This window comes from Mauremys reevesii, linkage group 16, assembly GCF_016161935.1.
Source record: "Mauremys reevesii isolate NIE-2019 linkage group 16, ASM1616193v1, whole genome shotgun sequence".
NCBI lineage: Eukaryota > Metazoa > Chordata > Testudines > Geoemydidae > Mauremys > Mauremys reevesii.
The window spans coordinates 28,441,027-28,461,428 of NC_052638.1; the positions used below are offsets into that span (position 1 = coordinate 28,441,027).

Consider the following 20,402-nt stretch of genomic DNA (forward strand, 5'->3'; position numbering starts at 1 on the left):
GACTTGGTGTAAGGTGACTGAACTCTTGATTGAATTCAACAATGACATAAACAGAAGTGTTACATGGCAGACATAAGCTGTTAGAAAACAGTTGTAAGTGGTAAAAGACTACACAGCAACTTGATGTTTGGTGCTAGATTGGAGCTAGTGTCCCTTGCACATCTAAGGAGATGGCATTGTATGTGTGGAGACTGGACATGGAACAAAATACCTTTTTGCCTTCGAGTCTGAAATACAGAAGAGGTGCACTCATGAAAACTAACAGCTTTGAATCGAGGGACAAGGACATTGTTGGTATCCTGAAAGTCTCCAGACCGCAAGCAGGAAGAGCTGGCAGAACCCCTGTCCAAACTGGTGATGAAGTTTCCAAGAATTGTCTAAGAAGATTTCATGTTCTGTGTTGCCAACATCTCCAGTGCTCCAGCACGAAGTTGTATGTCAACTATGTGTTTCAAAAAGATAATGGAATCCCCATATAAGTGGTCACACCCTGGAGCTGATCTTTAAGTTGAATGTGGACATAAGGGGGTATGAGAATGTACATACTGTTTCATTAAATTGGGGCAGAAAGACTGGCTGAAGAAGGTTTGAGGCAGGAGCCCAATAATGAAGCAGAGAAAGAGAGAGAGAGTAGCTTTAGAGATGATTCTGTTTTCCTTTTTGTGATAAAGTTCTTTCTTCAGAGCTAGAAGAATATAGGAACACTGGACTGGACGGGACTTTTGGGGTTATTGAGTCCAGTCCACTGCAATCCCAGGCAGCCACATTATATAATGACATTCATAAATTTATCAACTCCATTTTAGAGCTAATTAGGATTTTGAAGTTATATACCCCCCAATACTCCCATACCACTCCTTTGATAGTTAGAAATCTTCTAATTTGAAGCCTAAATTTATTCATGGCCATTTGTTGTTCTGCCAAAGGTGTTATTTAACTTTTAAACAGCTCTTCTCCTGCCTTAGTGTTTAGCCCAGGATATATAAATCTAGAGCAATTGTATCCCCCTCAGCCTTTGTTTTGCTTGGCTAAACAAGACAAGATCTTATAGTCTCCTCTCAGAAGTTAGCCTCTTCATTCCCTTGGTCATTGAAGTAGCCTTTCTCTGTACCTAGTCAAGTTTGAATTCATCTTTTTTGAACATAGATTTTATTGAGGCACAGGACAGTTTTGAAGATGCAGGCACTGCAAACATTGGCTCAGGAAAAAAATTGTCCTATACACTTTTTATGAGAGTCAAAAACTGTCAAATCCTGGATTTTTACTATATTCCTGCTTGGCATCTAATGATGATTGCTGTTGCAGTTACATAATAAATCCATCCTTGCCATTGCTGAGTCTTAAAAATACATGCATCCAAGGGATTTTTATAGTGAACTAGTGCAATACAATGCATACTCAAGTAAAACTTTCAATGTTATAGTGTGTGACATGGTTGATAGCTGAGTCCTATTCCTTGTGATATCATTTGATGTTGATTTTTAAATGTACTAAATATGGTTGAGTAGGTAATAAAACTTGAGGTGCTAAAGAATAATCAGAGCAGATACTATAAATCACCTACAGAAACAAGACAGGTTTACACAAACACTAATAAACTTAAAGCTCCCAGGTATTTCAGGGCAAAAAGTTACTAAATAAGCAGTAATGTGAATGCAATTGTTTGTAGTACCCGACATATGTATGAGAGAGAGAGATTTACTGGTGAAAATGATTTAGTAAAGATTGTATGTAATGTTGAAAGGACATTGATACATACCCATGAACTGTGAATTCACATAAAATCCTGTCATATTCTTCTGTGTGCCATGAAAATTTTCAAATACTTTGATGTAAGCTCTTGTCTTTCAGGTCAAGTCCGTGTTTCTAAACTAAAGCCTCACTTTATAGGTAGCTGCTTCAGATCTTTTTTTATGTTCTGGATTTTTATTCAGATTTCATGAGCCAAGGAAATACAGTTGGGAGTCTGGTAACACCAGAGAGAGGCATTTTGCTTAAGAGCTAATAGCAGGAGATTTCGGCTTGCTTATCCATCTATTTCATCTATATACTCAGACTGCAATGTTTGTTTGTGAGGTGGTAAATCGGAATTTACAAAGGGAAAGGCATCTTCAGTAGCTGTGCTCAGAACCGTAAAAGTACAACCTAACATGGAGTGTACCCAGGGATTGTGATAGTGGTGATCTGTATGTGGAATAACTGACCACATGGTTAGCATAGTCATTTCTGGAAGGAATACTTGCAAATTAAAAAAAAACATGCCAGACAAACTGATCTCAGGGAAGCGTTTGTCTTTTCTGAAAGTACTATTATCTTGAGACACTACATAGAAAGCAACTCTGTATACATCTCTGTATCTACCCAAGTAAAATAAAAAAGTACAAACTTTCAAAAGACTTCCATTGTAAAACATCTCAGCCACTTTGGCAAAACCAAATGGATAAAGAACTAAACATAAGAAAGCTCTCTTTCAAAGGGGAGAGGAGGTGGAGAGGTCAGAGATGAACTGATATGAACAAAATATCTACATATACAAATAGGACATAACCTGGGAGGAAGTTCCCTAGAAGGCCTTTCTGCTAATGGGATGAGATCTTGACACACTTATCCACCTGTTGAGCTATTTGGACATTAAATGTTTGTGGGAAGGTAAGAAGTATTGGTTTTACAGTGTGTAGGGAACAGCCATCTTTAGCAATTGTACAGTCATGTGCTTACCTCAAGCCTTGATATTATGTTCCCACTGACAGTCAACATACAGTTCAGTATATCAACTTTAAATTGAAGTACAGAGCACTATCAGGATTTGGTGGTCTCTGTATTTTTAATATATCCTGTTTCATGTAGATATTTTCTTGAGTTCTAGTTATTCAGATCAATCTGGAACAAAAAAAAGATGGAAACAGGACTGGTTGATAGAAATACAGGAAATTATATAGTACAGCAATGGTAATGTAATACCTTTTCTATGTTGATAATGTACTACATTTCCAGGCAGAAAGAATCACTTGTATGGTGTATGTCCAAGCTTTTCAGTCATGAGGGTCTATCCTAAACCTGGATTTTCCAAATGTTTACTCACCAAACCATCTAAATGGCTATCCAGATGTCTTTTAAACATGCTGAGTGATAAGTATTTCATTTTGTTGGAGAATTCTACATCCGAAAGGAGAGCATGTTCTGAAGACCTCCATGCTGGAGAAATCTCTAGGAAAACACAGCAGGCAAGCTATCAAGTTTTTGAAGTAGATTTCCCTTTGGGGAAATAAATCGCTCCACAAGATGTACTAAGAATACTTACTCTTAAAACTGAATATATCAAGAGTGTGATCACCACCACCTCTTTAAAAAAATGCTGTAGTTAGACTGAAAAGTGTTTTCATTCCCAATGTGACTTTTTTTAATTAAGTAGTTTAAAAAAAAACTTAAGGCCTTACAATCCATTAGAATACACTTGACACCACTCTATTTAAATATTTCTTAATCCAAGAGAAAGACGTAGGATGTCACAGACAGAATGAACTATTGCGCTCCCCTTCTTGGCTCTCCTTTTGACAGATTAAATCTTTATGTACTTGTTTTATGATTCACCATCAGCAACAGCTGATTAGAATTCCATAAACTGATCAAATCAGTCCAGAGGCAGTGTTCTATACACTGGAAATGGAATGAAAATTTTTCTCTTTCATAAACAATCTCTAATATTATTTTCTTCCTAGATTGACATCAACCTTATTATTAACACACTCCATCCCTCATCCTTACTTGGGAAATTCTTCTTGCCTTGAGCTTGCTTCAGGCCAGTAGAGTTGAACAAAGTGTGAGATCAGATCTTCAGCCAGGAAAATGTGATTTTGTATTCTGTTTTTCTGACTAGTTAAATCCTAGAAGAACCTATTAAAATTTCTAGTTATTTTTCACATTTTTCAGGATTATACAATCTATAATGAGGAACAATAAATATCTTTATACAAAAGATGTTTCTCATTTCAAGATACCTCCCAGTTGGTGGTGATTCCCGCAAACTTAGAAGCAACAGTAGGCTTATTCCTTAATTGAAGTTTTTCTCAACATTTTTGACATAACTGGGGAACATATAAAATAATGAAGCCTGGACAATTGCAGCTGTGATGCCATAAATACGGATATAGGCAACAGTCTTACAAACAGCCCTATAAAAAGGGGTACCTGTGCAGATCCACGTGCATTTTGTATGAAGTGTTTCTTACCTGGTTCCATATCTGCAGGTTTCCATTCCCTATCTTCACTCTCTCCCTGCCAAATTTCATGATACTGGGATTTTACACTGAACCATGTGGACATTCTAAATTTGCATATTTCAATATCTATGTCGATATTTGTCTGAACACAGTTCTGAAAGTTAGTTTTGAAGTAGAGGTTTGAAATTAGCCAGTTTTAGAGGGGAATGGGCTAATTTTCATTCACAAATGATCTACAAGTAGAAAAGTTATTTTTTTTTCAACAAAATCCATAAACCTTAATGTTAAGGTTCTTGCATGTAACAATCTCCTGCCTTATTTCTCATCCATGTGTGGTTACAAACCTGAAAATCATCCCCCTCTGCTCACTTCCCTATCAATCTTGTACTGAATATTAACTTACAGCTCCTGACTTGGAGTCATTTGAATGTTTCTGGTTTTGTGGCCTAGACTACATCGGATTTCAGGCCCTCTTTAGCAAGCAATTTCATATTCATGGGGGAAAAAAGAAGCTTTGGTGAACAGATCAATGCTGCTCTAATAAGTGCTTATTAAGTCTGCAGACATGACCAGCATTTTGATTATTATAACATTATTAGATACATTTTTTAGTTTTTTAACTTAGCTGTATCTGTAGTATTAACTGACACTTCCTTTAACACCCTACTGCACAGCAGTACCAAAATGAAATGCATGATCTAATAATGTTCATGGGCCTTGGTTGTATATTGTATTATCAAGCAATTAGCATAACAGCAGGAGATCCTGCAAGCAGAATATTTGTGAGTGACCTATTATCAAGCAGATTACATTTTACATGGAAACTAAATGAATCCTGCCAGAATTTTGGGGCCAGGGAGAGGAAAAAAGTCTCATTATTCTATTTGCATGGCTTGAAAGATAGCACGTAGAGAAAAAAAGAACTGTTTGCGCAAACAAGGCGTGGTCTTCCTGTTGGAAAAAAATGCATTTCTTACACAAATGTTAGAAACAGGAAGTATGTGTTGGCAGAAACAATGAGGAAGAGCAAACAAACCATTACTGTGTGTTTGTATAATATATTAGGACACTTTCCTGAAAACGAAGGGCCTAAAGCTTCAACTAACCATAACATTTCATTGGGTCATTGGGGAGGGGATGTACTTGTGCACAAATGAACTATCAAACCACCTGCTATGTACACAGGTGCTCTTAAATTTGTGTATGTGCACACTCATGTTAGCATAATTCAGAGAGTTGTGGGTGAGGAAAAATATGTCTCAATCGGAAATGTCTTAATAATGAGGATAATTATAAATAATGATGAACAGGGATGGAGGGGGTGAGGGGGAGAATGGCAAAGCAGAATGCCATAGGTTCTGCAGATTGGTACAGATTCATCGATTCCAAGGCCACAAGGCAACATAGGAGTCACACTAGATGATCCCAATATAACACAGGCCATAGAACTTCCCCCAAATAATTCTTAAAGTATTAGAAGCATTTAGAAAATATCCCATATTGATTTATAAACTGCCAGTGGTGGAGAATCCACCATGAACCTTAACAAATTGCTAATAGTAGTAAATGGTTAATTACTTACTCTGTTGAAAGCATGGAATACATGGTTCATTCCATTTTAAGAAGAATCTTGCTCACCAATAGAACAGGTTTGTTCATAAATGTAATTTTAAATGGTTTAGCAGTATGAAATAATATTTTGTTTTTTAGATCATTTTCATCCATGAATTTGAAAGGACTTCACAACAATTATTAAATAAACCCTTGTACCCGATCAAAAATAGAAAATTTCCAGGTAGGGATTATAGCAGGCCAAAACCCAGTAAATATTTTGGTGAAAATTGTTAAATGTTTTCCCATTTTTTCCATTGAAATCTTGATGGTTGTAAAACTGTCCAAAATTTTCACACACTTTTTTCTTTTGCCATTGTTGTAAATTAAATTTTAATAAATTTGAAATATCCCTGCTAGCTTTAATAAGGAATGCGTTACCCACCTTTACTGTGGAATATAATAGCTATTTAATAGCATGCTAACACAACACAATGGTTTAAGACAGGAGGAGTGCCATATCCAGTTGAAATTGCATGAATTTAAATTTGTCTAGTCCTTGAAAGGAAACACTCTTACTCTGGGAAAAAAAGTATTATGGGATTATAAATGGCTACGTATTTCCTAGGCAAATAATAATATAGCTTGGCTCTGCTTAGTAATAAGATCTAGCAGGGCTCATTCAGAGTTGCCCCTAGCTGCAGACTAAACAATAACAAGAAAAATGCTTACCAATATGTCATAGTATGAATACACTCAGGTTGGTAGGACATACGTTATTCTTAGTGTGCTTTGGTGACAGCAACCATTTATAGTATTTCTTGTAATGCATATTAAGAATGGACTAAGAATTAATTTATTTGTGTGTGTTTTAAGCTGAAGGGGGATTTCTTGGGGAACACCCAAGTAAATGAAAAGTTTCAAAGCGCATACCAAACTCGGTCTTTCTGAGCCTCCTATGAAATTATTTACCAATGGGTTTACAGGATTGCTAATGTGCAATGCATTGTACAATTCCTTGGCTCAGAACAACCCTTAATGCAGACCTACTCATGGGAGGAGTTTGGAGTGTGGGGACCTCCCCTGAAGTTGTGGTCTCTTCTCTGATAGTTCTTGGGCACATTCTGTCAGGGGGAAGGAGGCTGCCTGCCACTAATAGCCTTTGGCATTGCAGTCAGAACTCATGGATCTCTGGCTGAGGCCCATTTGGAGTCTTGCTGTTAGAATTTTCCCCGGTTCCCCCTACTCCAAGAATTCCCTTTAAAGCACACACATACATCACAATAGGAAGGAGTAATATGTGCGGAGAGTCCTCTCCACACAGCTAATACCAATCAAAGGGTCTGTCTCCTCTTAGTGGACACTCTGGGTGAAATCTTGGCCCTATTGACTTCAATAGAAAAACTCCCATTTACTTCAATGGGGCTAGGATTTCAGTGGACAGGTTCAGTATGGATTCATGCTGAGACGGAGAACAGTTGCTGACATGTTTGTGCTATAAATCCTCATGGAGAAGTTCAGAGGAAAGAGATGGCAACTGGGTATGGTCTCTGTAGACCTGGCAAAGGCATATAATTGGGTACCATGAAAACTAGTTTGGTGCCATTTATGACCAGGAAGTGTGCTAAAAGGGTATGTCAGTTTTATTCAGGATATGTATTAGGGAGTGACTATCATAGTCAACACTAAATGGGGCTATGGTATCAAATTTACAGTAAATAGCCTGCATCAGGTTGTCAGCATAGAGTCCCTTTTGTTTCTGGTTATCATGGATGTGATAAGTGAGAATATATGAAGGGAGCCGCTTTGGAACATACTATTTATTGATAGGTTAGTGCAGGGGTATGCAAACTTTTTGGGCTGAGGGCCATATCTGGGTGGGGAAATTGTATGAGGGCTGGGGCAGGGGGCTGGGGTGCAGGGTTTGGGAGGGGGTGCGGTGTGCAGGAAGGCACTAAGGGCAAGGGATTGGGGCAGAGGAGTGGTAAGGGGTGTATGGGGGTTCAGGGAAGGGGGTTGGGGTGTAGGACGGGTGCAGAGTGCAGGAGGGGGCTCGGGACAGGGGTGCAGGAGGGGTGCGGACCACGGGAGGTGGCTCAGGGCAGGGGTTTGGGGTGCAGGAGGGGTGCAGGGTGTGGCAGGGGACTCAGAGAAGGGGATTGGGGTGCACAGGGGTGCAACAGGGAGCTCAGGGCAAGGGGGTGGCATGCAGGAGGCATGTGAGGTGTACGAGGGGGCTCAGAGCAGGGAGTTGGGGTGTGAGGTGGAGGCAGGGGGCTTAGGGCAGGGAATCGGAGGGCAGGGTGCAGGCAGGGTTTGGGTTCTGGCCAGGTGCTGCTTAACTAAAGCAGCTCTGGCGTGGCAGCAGTGTGAACTGGGGCCAGAGCAGGCTCCCTGTATGCGTGCCCTGTCCCCAGCCCCACACCGTGCTGCTGCAGGAAACGCTGCGGCCCCTGTGGGAGGGGAGGCAGAGGGCTCCGTGTGCGCTGCCCTTGCTGCACCTCCAGGTACCTCCCCCGAAGCTCCCATTGGCTGTAGTTCCCCATTTCCGGCCAATGGGAGCTGTGGGGGGCGGTGCCTGGAGGCAAGGGCAATGCATGGAGCCCTCTGTCCCCCCTGCCCGGGGGCTGCAGGGACGTGGTGCCAGCCGCTTCTGAGCATGGCATGGGGCCCACGGCACCATGGGGGGCAATCCCACGGGCCGGATTCAAAGCCCTGAGGGGCCAGATCCAGCCCACAGGCCGTAGTTTGCCCACCCCTGGCTTAGTGCTATGTGTGAAAAATTGTGAGACTGTGCAAGCCAATTTTGAACAGTTGCAACATAGTTTTCAGAAGGCCTTAGAGTTAATATAGATAAAATTGAGACTGAGATATCTGGAGGATTCCCCTTAAAAGGATATCACGGAAAGAGTTTTTTGAGTGAAAGAATTTAAATACCTAGGATCAATGGTTGCTGATGTTGGTGCCTTTATGAGTGATGCATCATACTAAAGCTTCTTGTAGCAAATAGCTGGAGCTGACTCCAGTTCTCTGTGACAAAAAGATGCCAGTATAGTAAAAAGGTAGACTGTATAAAACTGTAATTTGACCCATCTTCATGTATGGAGCAGAGACTTGGCCAGCCACAAGAAAGGAAATCAACATGCTTCCTTTGTGGAAATTAGGATGTTGAGATGGTCAAATAGTTGGACACTCAGTGATAGGACACAAAATAAGGTTATAAGGGAACTACACTGGGTTGCCCTAGCTGAAGACAAGTTGAGGTAGGCTAGGCTACTTTGTTAAGATGAAAACACAGTGTTTATCGGTAAGATGACTCTTGCAATGATTCTGGATGGACAACCAAGGGGGAGACCAAAGACTCAGTACGTGAACCTGACATCAGAGGACCTCAGAGAGACCAATCTGCATGACAGCCTGGCGTATGCTCATGAGTTTTGGAAGAGTATAAAAGTCACCAAACCTAAATAGTGAAGTGGCAAGGAAGAAGAATTCATAGATTTATTATAGTTTGCATAAGCATGACAATGACAGCCATCTCTATATGATAGCAAGTAGCCATCTTTGGCCACAAAATACAATAGTATTAGTCCTTTCTCAGTTTGTCTTAACTCAGCACTTTTTACTCTTTCTCCCAATTGTGTTTGTGATTCCCTCAAGAACTGTGCTAAATAATTTTTACAATTTAGAATCATGGGATTTTTTCCCCGCTATTCTTGTGGCAATCTACAGCTATTGTACTGTGATGGGTGCCTCCCTTTAAGGTGCCACCTGGTGTATTGAGATACCACTGAGCCCACCTTTTCTGCCACCATGGGAGAAACGTGTCTTGCTGAACCAGGATCTTAAGTCTCCTCTAGCACACACACAGGCAGGGCCACACTCAGCTGCAGAACGACAGAGACATTGAGATCAGCTCTGGGAAGACTCAGCTTAAGGGGCTTGCCCCAGCACTCAGGTGCCCACCTCCCTTGGAGTGCAGACCCAAAGGTATATTGTCTTTGCTGTATAGAAAAATCTGCACAGCACAGGCTCATAAACATTCACCCTCTCCCTCAATGTGAAGAGAGAGATGTACATCTTCTTGCCCTCCTCCCCATTAGAAAATGCACAAACTGGGTTTAATAATAAACAAAACAAAATTATTAACTATAAAAGGCAGATTTTAAGTGGTTAAAGGGATAGCAAACAGAACAAAGCAGATTACTAAGCAAATAAAACAAAACATGCAAACTAAGCTTATTTCACTAAAGAAATTGGCTGCAAATTGTAATTTCTCACCCTAAAAGTTGTTTCAAGCAGACTACAGAGATTCTTGAAAGCCAGCTGCATTTCCCTCTAGCTTGAAACTTCAGGTATTATTACTCACAGGCTAGACACCCTTCCAGCCTGGGCTCAACTCTTCTCCTCTCAGCTGAGTTCTTCTTTTCAGGTGTTTCCCAGTGTCTTTTGGCGGGGAGGCAGAGGAGAACCACAATGATGTCACTCCCCTGCCTTATATAGCTTTTGTGTATGGTGGGAACCCTTTGTCTTCCAGTGGAAAAATACTGGCATTCCAAGGGCGGGGAATAGTGACTCAAACCCATGTCTCTGCAGGGTTGTAGCAGCCATTACTCTCAGGCTGTTTGGAGTGTTCACAGGAAGACTAAACTCTTTCACAGTCCATTGTCTTTGCTAATGGGCCATCAGCCCTGTCTAGCTTTTCATTGTTGTAACTGAAGGGCTAGTTGTGGGTGTCACCCAAAGTAGCACATTTGAAATACAGATACATGGTCAATATTCCTAACTCCAGATACAGAAATGATAGGCACACAAATTGGATTATCACATTCAGTAAATGATAACCTTTCTAATGATATCTTACATGAGCTGTCTTGCATAAAGTATATCTCAGTTATGCCATATCCATATCAGAAGCATATTTCCATAAATAATATGGAGTGTAAGGTCACAGGTACCCTCTGCACTAAACTTTACAAAGTCTTTCTTACATTAAGAAAATCTTGTTTTCCACTGTGTTACAGCAATACATATATTTTTGTCCATTTCCCAAATGGAAAGAGGAAAACACTGGGGTTACATTATAAGATGGTACAATTAGTTTCCACCATTACATAAGATTTAGTATAAATCCTAATAAATCAATAATCATTTTCAAATGGTGTAATGTGTCATCTTTGCCTTAAAATGCATCTGCATTAAACTTTTAATAAAGTCTTTCATGTGTGGCTAAAAAAATGTTTGTCTCTTCAAATTCTGTGTATGACTTATATTCTTGCAACCCTCCTCATTCCGTGGTTCAGAGAAACAAAAAAGATGTGTGACTGACTAATAATGCAGTTATTCATCAAACACTTTGGGCTAGATCCTGCCCTCAGTTACAATGACATAAATCTGTATTAACTCCACACATGTCAGTGGAACTGCTATGGATTTTCACTAATGCAACTGTGAACAGAATTTGGACTCACTTTTGTAAAACTGCAAACAAAACACTGCACATCAGTGAGGTTAGAGAATGTAAAGGAATCTGAAAACAATGTTTTTCATACTCAGTGGTTCTGATTCTCCTTTAATTTATGTTGGCTTCACACCATGATAATTCTATTGACTTCAGTGTGATTATTCATTACTTTCTTTTAATCGGTATATCTCAAAGTAAATATATGAGGTATTATTATTATTACACTAGGATACTTCGTTTCTGATTATTTCAGTATGACTCTAAACTGTGTTCTTGGAGACCATCCAGTATTGTAAAGAACAATCAAATATGCCCTGTGGATGAAATCAGGATGGCCACTGTAGTCTTCTACCAACAGATGTTGCCACTGGAATCTTCTAATTGCTACAAGTTGTTCCCCTTTCTTGTTGGCTTTTTCCCCGATAAATAGAATGCTTCTGTGACTGCCAAGCCAGTTATACTGGTTTCAGATCTGTGCACGTGAACAAAGATAGTGTTCATTAGGCATAACTTCAATGAAAATGCTGGGGCCTAAGTTCATTGTTTTACAGTACACAACATTTTTTTGAGGGAGGGTGCCATTTCTGAAATGGTACATCAGTTGTTGTGGGTCAGAGTAAGGGCAGCAGGGAGTGACTTATCGCGCTCATTCCTTTTTCATATTTCTGCAGAATCAGGACATTGTGTGTGGGACATAGAATACAAAAAACAACAAATAAAAATAATAATAAATTATAGACAGTGCATAGTGAATAACATTTATTGTAGTACGGTATATGCAACTAAAGGATCAGCTCTGAACCCCACTGAAGTTAATCAAAGTCTTTCCATTGACTATTAAGGGTTTTAGATTAGCTCTGATATTGATTTATTCAGATTGGGCATACAAATTCCCAGTAACAATATGTAGTAAAATCAGTAGTCCAGCAGTCATCAGTATGATATTCATGAGTTCTTAAGAAGGAGCCTTTGACAAAGCTGAGGGAGATGGTTCTTTATTAGAAGTAAGTCCGGGACCGTCTGCTCAGTCAGACTAGGTGGCACCAACTCCCAAGCATGGTTCTTTTAAGGAGAGATCCTCACATCTCACCTTTACAAATAAACATGAACAAACATAATACACAACAATATATGTACATATAAATAAAATAACTCACTAAGAATGTTCTATTAGTCTTTGAGGTGGCCTTCTCAGTCTTGTGGATCTGGGTGTCATCCTTTCATAGTGATTCTCAGTTCCACACATATTCATTGGGGCAGTCTGCTCTGTGGAATGAAAAACTGGACAACCTGATATTTGCACCTAAATATTATAATTTAAAACAAAACAAAAATGTCCAACTTGTATCCCCACTCCCTGGAATGGAATTTTTGGCACCTTTGTCCCCTCCCACAGTGAGCTCATTTGCTGTATTCTGAGCATTTGAATCCCAAATCCTTGTTAAATGCCCAATACTTCAGTTTTGCAATCCACATCTTATCTGGAAGGAATATCTGGAACAAATTTCCATTGTTTTTAATTTGGTCTTGTTACCAATGAATTGTTTACATTTACTTTACTGTAGGAAAAAATCTCTAGCCCTTGTTCTGTTTTATCATCTTAGCTTTAAAAGATAACATTGTAACATTATTTCTCAGGCTTATGTTTGTTGTCCTCTTGAATCAGCCATTTGACTGTTGCTTAGAATAGATACTTAGATCAAATGTAACCGAGACATAAATCTGACTTTCACCTCTTCTAGATCCACTTTTGGACAGGAATTGGAGAAGACAATGGTTATTTCTGTATTGGGAAGACCTAAAGAATTTCACCAGATGAAAGGAAGACCAAAGGCTAGTAAAACAAAGAGTGGCCATATGACACAAATGAGCAACCCAAGAATAAGACAACAGAGGATGGCAAGGCCTTTCCATTTCAAAGGTATGAGTTGTAGCCTGCCTGATTATCCTTGTTCACTTTTCTTTAGACATGTTTTTGTTTTGGAACAAAAAGATCAGTGTTTCCTTTAATTAGAAACACTCTGTTTTCATTTGGTGCAAAAGCTGCCAAGTGGTGAGATACTAACCCTATAAAGCTGTGATTCTCAGCCTTCAGGTTATCACCCCAAAGTGGGTTGTGAAGTTGTTTTCAGGGTGTCATCAAAGTTCCTATGGAAACCATTCAACATTATATTTTAGTCCTTTAGTTGTGAAGAAAATAGATTCACTAATTAGGCTGGCTGACTGTATAACATTTGGAAGGAATAGGCAATTCATTAAACTTTCAGTAACAGTATATACATTATACTTTAAAATATATATTTTAATTGCATAATAATGTGCTAATTTCAATGTAAATACTACGATGATCACTTTAGAAAAGCCCGTGGATAATAGATACTTCACCCATACATCTTACTGACGCTTTAGAAATGAACAAATTATTATTCATTATGGCATTTTGGTTCAATTTTGTTGGCTAAAACATCACAAAAGAATCTGGGATAGAGCAAAAATGAATTTGGTATATGAGGTCACTGGAGGAAAAGTAGGTGGGAGGGTTGGGTTGTGGGAGGAACTGAATACACTTGATCTACAGCTGTGACCGTCTGCTCATAAGAGGTTATGTGAAATAAGCTAATGCCTCACAAATAGGAGTGGCAATATTGTATGTATGTTTTTTGTTGGGTGGTTTGTTTTTTCACATTGCTTCAATGAGATATCTTTGGTTTCCAGACATTGTCAATGGGATTTTAATTATCAGTTGTGTGATTTATTGAGTGCTTGTATATGCAAGCAGAGTCTGAATGCGCTCTCCCCTGACATCTAGTGGTGAGCTGTGGAAAAGGACTTCAGGAGCTGATCTTATTTGCATGGGCACACCCACTCTGCCTAGGTGCTCAGCATGATGGGATTGCTTGCCAAAATGGTCACTTTTGGCTGGTGTGGGATCCCCAGTCTCCTTGTTATTGGGGCAGGAGTAATAAAAGGTTGTTATCCTTGTTGTGTGAATCAAGGGCAGCAGAACTGTACTTGGCATATTCCAATGGAGGGACTCACCCGCAACTAAACAACACTCGCTAGGCAGGGGACATGAGTTCCAAAGCCCAGTGAGTTGAGAAAGGGTGGGTATAGGTACTTGTACCTGTGGGGTGGGCCCTGTTTAAGGGTCCTAGGCATCATTTGACCTGTACTCGCTTGACAGTATAATAAAAGAGCTAATTTAGGCTCCGTTGAGAGTCTTGTTACACACTGAAGAGCTGAAATCACTGATACCTAGGTCTAAGTATTAGACCTACTTTGGGACTGTATCTCTATTGCAAGAGACTGCACAGTGTGCACCAGCGGTAAGGTTCCCCCACTAGTAGCTGAAATCACTGAGAGTTGTGTTAAGTGGGGGGTTCTGAAGACATCTTGGTGAGTGGCCAGCTGGGTGGCTGTTGGAGAGGCATGGCAAGCAGCCAGCAGGTACAGCAACTATGAGTTGTTGGCCAAGGACAGCAACTATGAGTGGTTTCTTTATAAACCCTGTTTGTGATGTTTCCCCATATTAATGCTGGATTATTTCCCTCCTTTTATTAAAAGTTTTTGCTACACTCAGACTCTGTGCTTGTCAATATGAAGTATTGATTCTTAGAGGTGCCCAGGAGGTCGTGTGCAATTGTCCCAGGTCACTGAGTGGGGCCTCGAGCCAGTTTTGTGTTGTATTATTGAAATGGAATCCCTAGATATTGAACCCAGACCTTGTTGCTGCCAACTCTGACTGGCAGAAGGGTTACATATACAAGAACATTTTGTCATCAAATTCTGAAAGTAGTCTTTGAAAGCATACCTGCAAGATTTGTAAACTCCGCTCAGATTTACACCTGTAAACATATATTTGTATATGCTAACGAACATTTAGGCATAAAGGTTACACATAAGCATGTCTAAGTGTCTACTTGCATGTGATATTTCCACTCAATGTGGAAAGGTGGGTTTCTTCTCTGCATGCAAACAGGTGCAGTCCTGTTTTGCAAGTGATATTTTGGCTGATATATAGACTGTTTACTATGGATTAATTTGTATAACTTGGTTACATGGATGGTCTCACATTTCAGAACACTTGATTTTGGTCTCAACAAATGCTGAGCACCAAGAACTCCCTCTGAAATCAAAGCAAGTTGTAGAGGCTCAGTATTCCTCTAGGTCAGGCTCTTTTATGAGTGACTCACAACAGTTAGGATGGTTTTCACAATCCAGAAGATGACACACTTCTTGGGCACATTTCTCCAGTATATTTTAGCTATCAGTATATTTTGATAGATGTCTTGCAGCCTTTACTTTCTTATCTTCCATTGTGATATGATTAGCCAATGTATACACAGCCAGTCGATCACAGGATGACCGATTCCACCAGGGCAAATTCAAAGACCCAAGAGGGATACCTTTTTAAACAACAATAATTATAATTTCAAAGTACTCTCAAAATTTTTACTAGCCTATATTAAGTCTTTTTCATAAAGAATGAACTGTAAAAGTGACACACAAGCATCGGACAGCTTAAAAAGGCAGCTTTGATTAATGAACATTGCTAATTATAGTACAGCACTATTAAGAGGAGCAGGAGAAGGGGAATAAAGTACTGTGTAACTTACTTAATCTTTTAGCTCAACACCCTGATCTGTGCCATTTCATCAAGCAGCTGTGGTGGGATGGGGACAAAGCACAAAAGAATGTTATAAATTATATGAATACAGTAATTAAGTTAATATATTCAAAAACTGCAAAAGACATTCAGAATACAATACAGAAAACATCTACAATCTTAATAAATATCGCTTGTCTGAGGTTTTTATTACCGTATGTTCATAATTTCATCTATGTAGAAAGTATTGACATAGAACTATGAATGAAAAATGTTATGCATGCAAGTACCACACACACACAATTATTTACTCCTGGGGGAATTCTGCGCCACTGCACAATGCAGAATTTTGCAGAAATTGATGTTTTTTTTTGTGCAGAATTTCCTTTCCACCACAGAAATGGACTGCAGTGCTGCTGGTGACCACAAGGAGCCGCTAAACCTGGCAGTTTGCATATAGAAGACATAGCTGGGGGAAGGGGAAGAGAGCTATAGGGTTCCTGGCAGCTGCAGTTCCTCGCATGCTGTGATGGAAGGAGAGGGTGGCACCAGGAAACTCTGTGCAACCCCGGGACCGAGCATCAGGCTGTTTCTCCCTCTGGATTCCTGGGCTCTGAGAGGTAGTGGGGTGGGTGTCTGGGCTGGGAGGACCACAGCTGGGCTCTCAGAGGGAGTGAGGCCCCACGGCTGGGCTCAGGGAGAAGGGAATGCGGGTATCTTGGCTAAGGGGCTCCCTGCAGTTGTGTTCTGGGGTTTAGGGGGATTGGGTACATTGGCTGGGTGGGCACAGCTGAGCTCTGCGGGGAAAGGGGTGTGAGTGTCTGTCTGGCCCCCAGCTGGGCTCTGGGGGTGGGGAGGCAGAGAAACAGGAACTGGAGTGTCATAGGTGGTTCCTTCAATTCTGTATTCCTGGGGGAAATTTTGTGTGTGTCTGTATTGTTACAGACATACTAGCTGACAGGTATTTTGAAATAAATTACCAACATAATTGAAACTGGTGTGATTATATAGTGTGATTTTGACAAATTAAATTTGCAGAATTTTAAAATATTGTGTGCACAATTTTTAATTTTTTTGGTGCAGAATCCTCCTAGGAGTAATAATTGGAGGTAGGTATATAAAACATATGTGCAGGACAGACATAAAAAGTTTCTTTTACCATTTTAATAGTATGTAAGATATTACTGGCTTAAACTGATGTTTCCTATGCTTGTCATGGGGAATTGTTTCTAGTATGAAGTATAGCGCACATGGATATTTATAAGGTGCACAGTTACACATGTGTAGCTAGCAAAATAGTTGAGGAAATTCTAATAAAATCACTGCAATAGGATCTGTCAAAATGGACATGAACATGGTGGACCTGATTCTCTGTGACACCTTTTTTTTTTTGTCTGATGTGCCTCCACTGATTTGCTATAAGGTCCCATATATAAATGTTTTTGTGCCACCTGAAACAAATATTTCTGGTTTATGTTTCGGTGAGAAAAAACAAAACATTTCCTTTTCATGTCTACTCCAACCAAATTTTGGGGAGGGATTTTTCAGTTCAGCAACCAAACTACAAAATCAGTTGTTTGTTGAGCTCTAGTTTTGGGCTGTGTCACTGAAAAGACCATTTCTGGAATGTGATCAGCAGGAGGAGTTAAGCTACTTCCCACAGCTGGACTAGAAGAGTCCACTGCTGGAGCCTCGTGGCTAGAAACTCCAAAGGACTCTGTGTTCTTTAAAGTATGAGTTAGGATTCAGTTTGCTCAACTCTTCTGAGTTGAGGTTGGCATTAAAATCCAAATGTCTCCTGCTGTGCTCACCCCTGCTGAGTAGTTAATGAAAAATTAGTTAAGTGTTAGCAAAGGCTACATGTGGCCAGCTAAACTAGTCTGCTTTCTGAAGGTAGGACTGAGATAAAATTATTTGCACATATGTTTTTCCCTTTCCCTCTTCTCCTTGCTGTGTCCCATTAGTAACACATTTTGTTTACGGCAAGTCTCCATCTCTTCGTCTTGTACTTTACATATTCTTATTGTTCTGCCCAGTAGTATGTAGCAGTTTGACTAGTCATTGTATTCTCCATTGAGAGTTGTCAGACACAACAGATGAGAACTGAAGTTTGACTGCTGGCAAGTTTTGTTTTTTTCTTTTTACACAGCAAATCCTAAGCAACAATTGCTTTGTTTGTCAGCAAGGAATACTTTGAAATGAAACACAAGAAAAACCTGAAAAAGAAATCTTGTGAATGCTGAAAGAAAAGAAAAGGGCTAGGGAAAAAAGGGTGTATTTCTTTTTCTCTCTCTCCTTCACCCGATTCCCATATGATTTAATACTAAAATATTTTATGTTGTATGTCATTTGGGTTTGTGTAAATGTTGTTGGCAAGGCTTCTGCTGACTTGGTTCTAGAAATTTTAACCTCTCATTAGCCTTTAACTACGAAGCCAGGAAAACAAAAAACAGTCATTACTTATTCCCAGGGTCTGGCTGTGCCACAGCAGACATGGAGCAATTTCCAGCTCCTGAGTCAACTGTGTCCTGTTGTCAGGAGGGACAACAATGGGTTAAATCTCCCCAAAAGCCTTTTCCAAACCATAAGAACTAAACAAGAAGCAGACATTAAATGTTTAAGTATGGGTTGTAGTTAACTATAAACAGCTGTTGCAAGATAACAGCCTTTCCATTGGTAAAGTGAGTCCATTCCCCCCCTCTCCCCCTCCCCCAGCATTCAGAGAGGGGCTGATTCTCTGTCTGGTAATAATCAGAATTAAGAGGTGGGGGGTGGGGAGTGAATTGTTGGATCGCTCAGCTCAAGCTGACATTTATATAGCAATTCCTATTTCTGCTTCTGACAGCCAATACATACAAATGCATCTTATCTGGACTACTAAGAAAAAGAGAACAAACTTGTCTTCCATTCCCCCTTCTCTGCTACCACTGCTTTGCATTAAAGTTTATTTGGGATAATGAGGAAAGAGTGATATTCACTAAGTTCCATCTATCTTTCCCAGTTGGGGAACATCACATTTGAATTAAATCCAAACAATACCTGGTGGTAAAACACTTCTGTAGAGCTACTGCTCGTTTGTGAAAGTCAAACAGTAAAACATTAGAATTTCCTTTCGTTGTGCTGAAGTTTTAAAACCCTGTGAAATTTTAAATGAAATGTCATTTTGAAAAGAAACCTGAAAGCCAGTTGGTTCTGATTCAAATCAGATTTGGGAAGGTTATCAAAATGAAACATCTAAGTTGGGCACTTGTGGCAGACAGTGTTTTGTTAAATGGTTTAAAATATTAATGATTTTCAAAATTGAAAGAGAGAGAATTCCTTGTAATTTATGTTAAAAAAAATGTGGAAAATCAGTCTGTTAATGTTAGACATTTATAGAGTGACTCACATGATCTCTACTACAGTACATATGGCAAAAAGAGAGACAAAGAAACAGATGTGCAAACTTCCTACTGGTAAAATCTCAGCAATTTTGTTAACAGGAAGACTGGTTCTTTGTTTCTCAGCTAGAAAATACTAGGCAACAACTTTGTAGAGAGATGTGGAATGGTCCCACAGAAAAGTGCATTGCCATCTGCTGAAGCTTTGTTAATCCCCTGAATTGTTTTAACCAGTAAAGCAATCTTCATAAAGTTGGTGGGGGGAGAAGGGAGCGAAAAGAAAATCTGCGGCACGGTTACCGTAATGTGGATGGGAACCTAAATGAAGATCTCCTAGATGTAGGCCTTGCTATCTCTATGGCATCATCATCACTTATGCCAGACCAATAGAGTCCTCTGATGAATCAGGGATCTCTACAGCTGGGGAAAGGCCCTCAGTGGAAAAAAAAACAGCAAAAAGGTTATGAATCCTGAGGCCTGGCTAATTGTTCGGCAGCTGCCTCCCTGCTGGGGGAAACTCCCTGGAGTGTATGTTGATGAGATAGATGACAAGCTTCCAGTGGCAGCAATGGCTAGAAAAGGTCCTGGCAGCACAACTGCAACTGAGCTATGATGACTGGTGGAGGGCAAACGGGTCTAGAAGGTCCAAAGCTGATGCAGATGCCCAGGGCCTCTGTGCAGACTGAACTGCCTTTTTGTTTATCCAGGATCTATGACATTTGGGGGCAGAGCTTCTGCCCATTTTGTAGGGTGAGCCTTGCTCCTCCCACACCACATAATGTTCCTCAGAGTTTCTCTGTGTACTCCTGTGATCCAGGCCTACACTGCCACAGACAGGTAGTTGTTCCTTTCATTTGCCTGCTGAAAGTCTAAGAATGACAGATGGTTAAACTAAGGTCTTCATGCTGCCCATGCTTACTTGTTGAAACAAGACCCTGCACCTACAGTTACAATGAGTGGAAGCAAGTATTTCCTATGCGGCATGTTCCTCCCCCCGGGGTGGAAACTCCTCAGCTAGGCCTCTGCAGGGCAGATGTGGAAGGGCCACCCAAAATAAGAGTCACCAGATGACTCACTGCATAGAGACTCATATTAGTGTCCATTACCCATGCATAAGTAATAATGTAGCCACTGAAGCCCATGTGGATAAATCTCTTATGCCAGTCTATTGAGTATTCCCT

General features: G+C 40.1%; 1 protein-coding gene across 8 annotated transcripts in view; it reads left to right on the plus strand.

The window, feature by feature from the left end:
• The window catches only part of CDH11 (cadherin 11), a 489,120-nt gene that overhangs the window by 156,908 nt on the left and 311,810 nt on the right, over window positions 1–20,402 (plus strand). For all 8 annotated transcript variants that reach the window (XM_039502746.1, XM_039502747.1, XM_039502749.1 and 5 more), the window contains one exon: window positions 12,978–13,156. The gene's annotated coding sequence lies outside the window, so the exon portion shown is untranslated. The remainder of the gene's footprint in view (window positions 1–12,977; window positions 13,157–20,402) is intronic.